The sequence below is a fragment of the Aotus nancymaae genome, unplaced genomic scaffold (assembly GCF_030222135.1).
Source record: "Aotus nancymaae isolate 86718 unplaced genomic scaffold, 86718_ANA_hifiasm-v0.15.2.pri h1tg000051l, whole genome shotgun sequence".
NCBI classification, from domain to species: Eukaryota; Metazoa; Chordata; class Mammalia; order Primates; family Aotidae; genus Aotus; species Aotus nancymaae.
Window position 1 is genome coordinate 25459523 of NW_026988465.1, and position 7767 is coordinate 25467289.

The following is a 7767-nucleotide window of genomic DNA, read 5'->3' on the forward strand; positions in this document are numbered from 1 at the left end:
ACACCCTCTCAAAACTATACCAAGAAGAAGTTAAATCCCTGAATAGACCAATAACAAAGTCTGAAGTTGAGGCAGCAATTAATAGCCTGCTAACCAAAAAAAAGTCCAGGTCCAGACGGGTTCACAGCCAAATTCCACCAGACTTAAAAGAGGAGCTCATACCTTTTCTTCTGAAACCATTCCAAGCAATACAAAAAGAGGGAATTCTTTCTAATACATTTTATGAGATCAACATCATCCTGATACCAAAAACTGGCAGACATACAACTAAAAAAGAAAATTTCAAACCAATATCAATAATGAACATTGGTGCAAACATCTTCAGTTAAAATACCTGCAAACCAAATGCAACAGCATGTCAAAAAGCTTATCCATCACGATCAAGTAGGCTTCATCCCGGGGATGCAAGCCTGGTTCAACATATGCAAATCTATAAAAGTAATCCATCAGATAAACAGAACCAAAGACGAGAACCACCTGATTATCTCAATTGATGCAGAGAAGGCCTTCGACAAAGTTCAACAGCATTCTATGGTAAAAACTCTCAATAAACTAGTTATCAATGGAACATATCTCAAAATAAAAGCTGTTTACAACAAACCCACAGTCAATATCATACTGAAATGGGCGAAAACTGAAAACATTCCCTTTGAAAACTGGCACTAGACAATGGTACCCTCTCTCACCATTTTTATGTAACATAGGATTGTAAGTTCTGGCCAGAGCAATCAGGCAAGAAAAAGTAATAAAGGTATTCAATTAGGAAAAGAGGAAGTCAAATTGTCTCTATTTGCAAATGACATGATTTTATATTTAGAAGATGCCATCATCGCAGCCCAAAATCTCCTTAAGCAACTTTAGCAAAGTCTCATGATACAAAATCAATGTGCAAAAATCACAAGCATTCCTACACACCAATAACAGACAAATAGAAGGCAAAATTATGAGTGTACTACCATTCACAATTGTTACAAAGAGAATAAAATATCTAGGAATACAACAAAGGACGGGAAGGACATCTTGAAGGAAAACTACAAACCACTGCTCAAGAAAATAAGAGAGGACACAAACAGATGGAAAAACATTCAATGCTCATGGTTAGAAAGAATCACTACTGTGAAAATGGCCATATCGCCCAAAGTAATTTGTAGTTTCTATTCTATCCACATCAAGCTACCAGTGAACTTCTTCACAGAACTGGAAAAAAAGAACCTTAAACTTCATCTGGAACCAAAAAGGAACTCGCATAGCCAAGGCAATCCTAAGGAAAAAAAAAAAAGCTGGAGGCATCATGATAACTGATTTCAAACTATACTACAAGGCTACACTAATCAAAACATCATGGTACTGGTACCCACACAGATATATAGACACATGGAACAGAACAGAGTCTTGGAAGTGACGCCACATATCTACAACCATCTGATCTTTGACAAACCTGACAAAAACAAGCAATGGGGAAAGGATTCCCTGTTTAATAACAGGTGTTGGGGAAACTGGTTGTTTTCAGAAAGCTGAAATTAGACCCCTTCCTTACACCTTACACAAAAATTAACTCCAGACATATTAAAGATTTAAACATAAGACTTAACACCATAAAAACCCTAGAAGAAAACCTAGGCAATACCATTCAGGACATAGGCATAGGCAAAGATTTCATTACTAAAACACCAAAAGCAGTGGTAACAAAAGCCAAAATAGACAAATGGGACCTAATTAATCTTAAGAGCTTCTGCACAGCAAAAGAAACACGTATGAGAATAAACTGGCAATCAACAGAATGGGAAAAAATTTTTGCAAGCTACCCATCTGACAAAGGGCTAATATCTGGAATGTACAAAAAACTACAACATATTTACAAGAAAAAAACAATCCCACCAAAAAGTGGGTGAAGGATATGCACATTTTTCAAAAGAAGACATTTATGTGGCCAAAAAAGATTTAAAAATGCTCATCTTCACTGGTCATTAGAGAAATGCAAATCAAAACCACATTGAGATACCATCTCACACCAGTTAGGACAGCGATCATTAAAAAAATCTGGAGACAACAGATGCTGGAGAGAATGTGGAGATATAGGAATGTTTTTACAATGTTGATGGGAATGTAAATTAGTGCAACCATTGTGAAGACAGTGTGACGATTCCTCAAGGATCTGGAAACTGAAATAGCATTTGACCCAGAAATCTCATTAATGGGTATATACCCAAAGGATTATAAATCATTCTACTATAAAGACACATGCACGCTTATGTTCACTGCATCACTGTTTACAATAGCAGAGACTTGGAACCAACCCAAATGCCTGTCAGTGGTAGACTTGATAAAGAACATGTGGCACATATACACTATGGAATACTATGCAGCCATAAAAAATGAAGACTTAATGTCCTTTACAGCAACATGGATGAAACTGAAAACCATCATTCTCAGCAAACTGACACAAGAACAGAAAACCAAACAATGCATGTTCTCACTTCTAAGTGGGTGTTGAACAAAGAGAACACATGGACACAGGGAGGGAACATCACATACTGGGATCTGATGAGGGCTGGGAGGCTCGGGGAGGAATAGCAGTGAGCGGGGAGTTTGGGGAGGGATAACATTAGGAGAAATACCGAATGTAGGTGACAGGGGGATGGATGCAGGAAACCACTATGGCATGTGTGTACCTATGTAACAATCCTGCAAGATCTTCACATGTACCCCAGAACTTAAAGTATAATTTAAAAAAATTCACTGTTTCCACGTTTGTTTGTAAAATGTGATATTTCCTTTCCTTTTATAGTGATTGCTATTAATGACCTCAACTGGCAGACCACAGCAATGCTCTGTCCCTTCATGGATTTTTGTATACTGGGACCCAATCTTGGAGACAAGAAGAGAAAACAAGGCATAAAAAGAAAAAACAACACATGATCACCAAAATACAATAAAACACTTCAGTTTTAAGTCATAAACCCTCCTTACTTATTCCACCAGGCAACAGTTATTGTACAGCTGCCTTATTGAGGGATTCAGAATGGGAAAGGCTAAGGAAAATGAAGAAGGCTGTGGTTTCAGTTCCCTTCCATGCATTATCTGTTCAGTGCCTACCACATATTAGCCAATGTTATAGTCATTAGCTGTATGTATCACAGGAGATCTCTGAATGGATCTTTTGCAGTGCACTCATGCATGTTACTTTCTACTAATGAGGAATGTACGATAAGTCACAAAAGTTCATCATATGTTATTAAATACCACATGCAGAACTATGTGGTAAGTACTATGACTAGCTGCTTTGCCTGGGTGGTCAGGGAAGCCTCTCTGAGCATGTTGACTTTTAAACTGAAACCTGTAAAAATTAAAAGTCAGCCAAGCATGGAAGAGCAGAACATTTCAGAGAAGTGAAATAGTTAGTACAAGGACTCTAAGGCAAGAGCAAGCCTGGCGTATTTGAGAAGCATCACATCATAAAAGAGTGACATCCAATTACTTTGGACAGGAAGTCAAGGTACTGATGCCCTATCACACAGGGCTTTGCAATTCTAAATTTAATAGGTGCTCCACTGAAGGGTTTTCTAACGAAGAGATGAACAACATGATTTACATCTTTGTTTGTTGTGTACAGAAATAATTATACGGCAGTACAACCAAACATGTAAAGATCAGTTAGAAGGCTATTGCCATAGTCCAGGCAATAGCTATTCATGACTACCCAGATCGTAGTAGGGAAACAGATGTGGAAGATTCTGTATAATGTGTTGAAAGTAGATTCTTGCCATAGGCTGGAGGTAGAACATGAAAGAGAATTCCCACGAATGCTCAATTTAGAGTAATTCAAAATGAGCTTACTTACAGAGAAATTTACAAAGTGGTAACTGCAGGGAAATTTAAGTAATAATGGGACCTGGGGCTAACAGTAACCAGGCCATTAGCACTCTTAGGCCTGAAAAGAAGAGAGGAAGAGTCATTACTAAAATTGGAAACAGAACTTGATGTATACTCAGTCCTCAGCCACCTTAGAAGCGGCAGTGATATTCCATGGAGGAAAGCAGGCTCACAGGCAAAGAGCCAGCGAAATAAAGACCCTGACCTCACTCTGCACTGCTGACCTCTTGATGGGGTTCCCTTTTGGCCAAAATCTACTGGAAGTAAGAAGAAACCCTACTGAGACAGTCCCAACAGATGAGTTTTCTATTGCAAAGTGCAAAAAGCAGGGTTGATCCACAGGAGCAAGTGGGAGACACCAGGCACTGAATAGAGTCAAGGAAGAACCCTCAGTTTTGCCATGTGTAGTTGGGAAGATCATAATTTACCAAGATGGAAGAAAAAATAACAGTGTTTCAAATCTGTTAATTTGGAGATGCCTGTCAGACTCTCTAGAGATGTCATTTAATTCTATAAATAATCTAGCCTAGGAAAAAGCCCCAAGAATTTACACACCAAAACAGTCCCTTAGAAGTCAGGATGTGTGTTCGTGATTTCCCATAGTCCTTTCAGCACTCTGCTCTGAATACTTCACTCTCGTATTACTTATGAAAACTGGAGTATCCTACACTATCAATCCAAAGGGTCCTAATAGATCACACTGCCTGCTAATAAATCAGCGTACAACATTTCATTATCTACTTCTCCAACCTACACAAAAACCTTGACCCAACTAAAGTTTCTTCTTAGATATAACACAGTGATCTACTTAAAGGCAGCATTTTAAATTCAGGAGATCTGGTTCCTATCATATTTTGCTCTTCTACTCTTATCCCTGGACTTCCATTTTTTCTTTCACACTATTTCAGATTTTCCCTAAAGTACAAAGGTTAGTTACCAATGTTGCCTGGAAATGAAAGTTTGACTCTGCAAAATGTGTCATCAGAAGAAAATCGCCTATAAAAGGAAGGAATTCGAAAACTGGTACTGCTAAGAAATAGATGTACATTCATTAGAAAGTCAAGAATATGAGAATGGACAAAAATAAGGGGTGGTGGGAGACTATGTCTGCCCTGTTGGCACTGGGCCTTCTTTATTATGTTCAGTTCTACACCGACAAGCTGTCTTGGGTGGTTGTTAGAGACGCCACACACTTGACAGGTCTAACTGTTGGCAAAGCAAAGAACTGGCATTGAATCACCAGGCTCTGCTGGAACTTATTTACTCTGGAGATTTGTATCCAAGTTAGCATCTTGTGAATAGTGCTTGATAGGCTATGCAGTGTATTTTTCTGAGAAAAGGCCCCTAGATATTAATAGCTTCTCCAGGATTTGGAGGTAAAGTGATAGTAGTAACTGATAGTGAAATGGCATAGAAATTCTACCAATAGGAACCCATTACTCGGGCCTAGTACCCACGACCCCTGCCCAACTCCATTGTAGCTGCAATTAGGAGACCCGGCCTCTAGTGATTAAGTGCAACATAGTATCTTAATTTCCTTTTTTTTTTTTTTTTGCATAGGGCAAATGTCATTTTAAAATTAGCCTTCTAAGTCAAATTTAAGGTGTTAAAATACACTGATATTCTATTTGCCAACATAATAATCAGATCCAATGTATACAATTCTCAGCAGTATTTTAGAACCATATTGATGCCTAGAAGAAGTAAAATTTTTGCTCAAAATTTGTATTTTTAATCCACACAGAATTCTGGGAAGGGAAAATCGACCAGGGGCTTTTGAACTTCATCTATCAGTTAAGGATTACTGCTTTGGCAGAGAAGATCAAATTATCGGAATGATGGTCATTCAGCTACAGAACAGCAGAAAAGGGAAGCTATGGGGCAGGGTATATACTCTTCTGAAAAATCTCTCTACGGGTGAAACTGGTTTGACTATCCTTAGAATACTCTGAGGACCAGTGATGGTGTGGCTAAAAAATTCGTGAGACATAAATCTGAAGCAAGATCTACTGAAAGGAGTGCTTGAAACAAACACTGCAAGCTAAATGCATAACTATAACTGTTTGACTACAGCATGCCTATGCAAATACAGGGCAATGTTTATTTCACTACATTTCAGTGTTTGCCAGTACTCATGTACAATGTCTACGAGGTATGTGAAAAAACTTCTGAACTTTTATACCAGCTCTGGTCTTTGGGAAATAAATGTTCCATGAAGTGCCAAAATGATGATGTAAAGTAAAATATGAAGAACACCTTTTAAAATGTTTATTTCATATCTTTACCAATTTCACATTAATTTTAAAAACTAGTCTTTTGAGTTTTCCCATCAGTTGTCTTTGTTAAATTAGTTTATGTTGTCCACAGATTAGAAAACATTTGTTACTCAATTTCCATTTATTTACCTCATCATAGATATCTTACAAATACCCATACTACCATATCTGGAGAGGCAGTCATGTCTAGAAACCATTTGTAATTTTCTAGTTGCAGATATATTGTGATTTTGCATACAAATTAAAATAGAAATGGTGGAAAATATTTTCTGCTGACCAGTTTCCAACCTTTCTGAAACATCACTGTGAAGAAATGCTATTAAAGCATTTTGAATATAGAACAGTTTGTTAATATTTGCATTTTCTGTATTCTTATTGAGGGAATGTATTAACTTCTCTTCCCAGGTCCACACGGGGCATGGTTTCAAAGACAAGAACCTCCCAGTGACATGCCTGACCCTCCTTCTTTTACGTCTCCATCCTGGAGCCTAGAGTTCTTTGTCTAACTTTCACTGGCACAAGAAAGGCAGACTTCTCAGGTGAGCTTCCTTTGTTTAGAAAGCCCACAAAAAGCTATGGGAGGACCGTGGGCTGGGCAACCAATCCAGCATCAGAGTCAAAAATCAGTCACTTCAGAGGAATTTGGAAGAACTTCTCTCACTGGACTAGGACTTGAATGGGGCGGGAGTAACTCCGAGATTAAAAGTCCCACTGCCCCTTACCTGTATGGACTCCATCTCTGGATCCCCTCCCACGGCAGCATGGGAGTTCCCTCTCTCTCCCTCTCCCTACTTCTCTTTCCTCCAGGGCCTCTTCCTCCATTCCTGGGGCGGCGGGACCAAGAACCTGGAACACCCAGTTACATTCTGATTTGACTTTTTAGAATCTATGCCAAAATATATGGCTGTAAAACAAGTAGTTTCTAATAACTTATGGTCATAACTCTTAGAGACTACTTAGAAAAGCAGAAACAAGAAACTGTTATAATGATTGTGCTTTCTGAACAAGCTGATCTAATATGTTAAGAACAGAAGTGATTAGTATCATGACTGTCAGAACCATTCTGCTACTGAGTGTAAAATCACAGACCAGTGAGGTTGGCTAATTCATGTTAAACTGTTAGGCCATTGCTTTGTTAATGACTTCTTTAAATGCATGGAGTGATGCAATCCTCTGGCATATGCTTTAATAAATGGATGTATATTGAGCACATGCAGCATTGTATTGTAGCTTCTGCCTTTTTATTTCCTTTATGCAACATCATTATTTAGAAATAAAATCTCTAAGCTCTTTTGATCATATATAATACTCTTCATAATATTTGGCTCTAAGATTTCATTAAAAGTCTAGACATCAGAATGGTTATTCTAATAATTCTATTCTAATTCATCTATTCTAATTAAGTGAAGTTGCAGAATACAAAATTAATACACAGAATGACAATTAGCAAGATGGCTGACTAGTGATATTTGACACTCATCTCTCCTACAAGAAAAGAGCATGGTGACTGGAAGCCCAGGAGGGTGTCAATGTAGACACTTACCCTCTGTAGCCCCATCCCCTCCACCTGGATTGGATTGTCCCAGAGACAGGAGGGAATTCTCTATGGGAAAATGTA

General features: G+C 38.2%; 1 long non-coding RNA gene across 1 annotated transcript in view; it reads left to right on the forward strand.

Moving 5' to 3' along the window:
- Nucleotides 1-7438, forward strand: part of LOC105726385 (uncharacterized) — a 60045-nt gene extending 52607 nt beyond the window's left edge. The window contains exon 3 of the long non-coding RNA XR_010337597.1: nucleotides 6555-7438. This is a non-coding gene — a long non-coding RNA (uncharacterized LOC105726385). The remainder of the gene's footprint in view (nucleotides 1-6554) is intronic.
- Nucleotides 7439-7767: the final 329 nt, after the last annotated feature.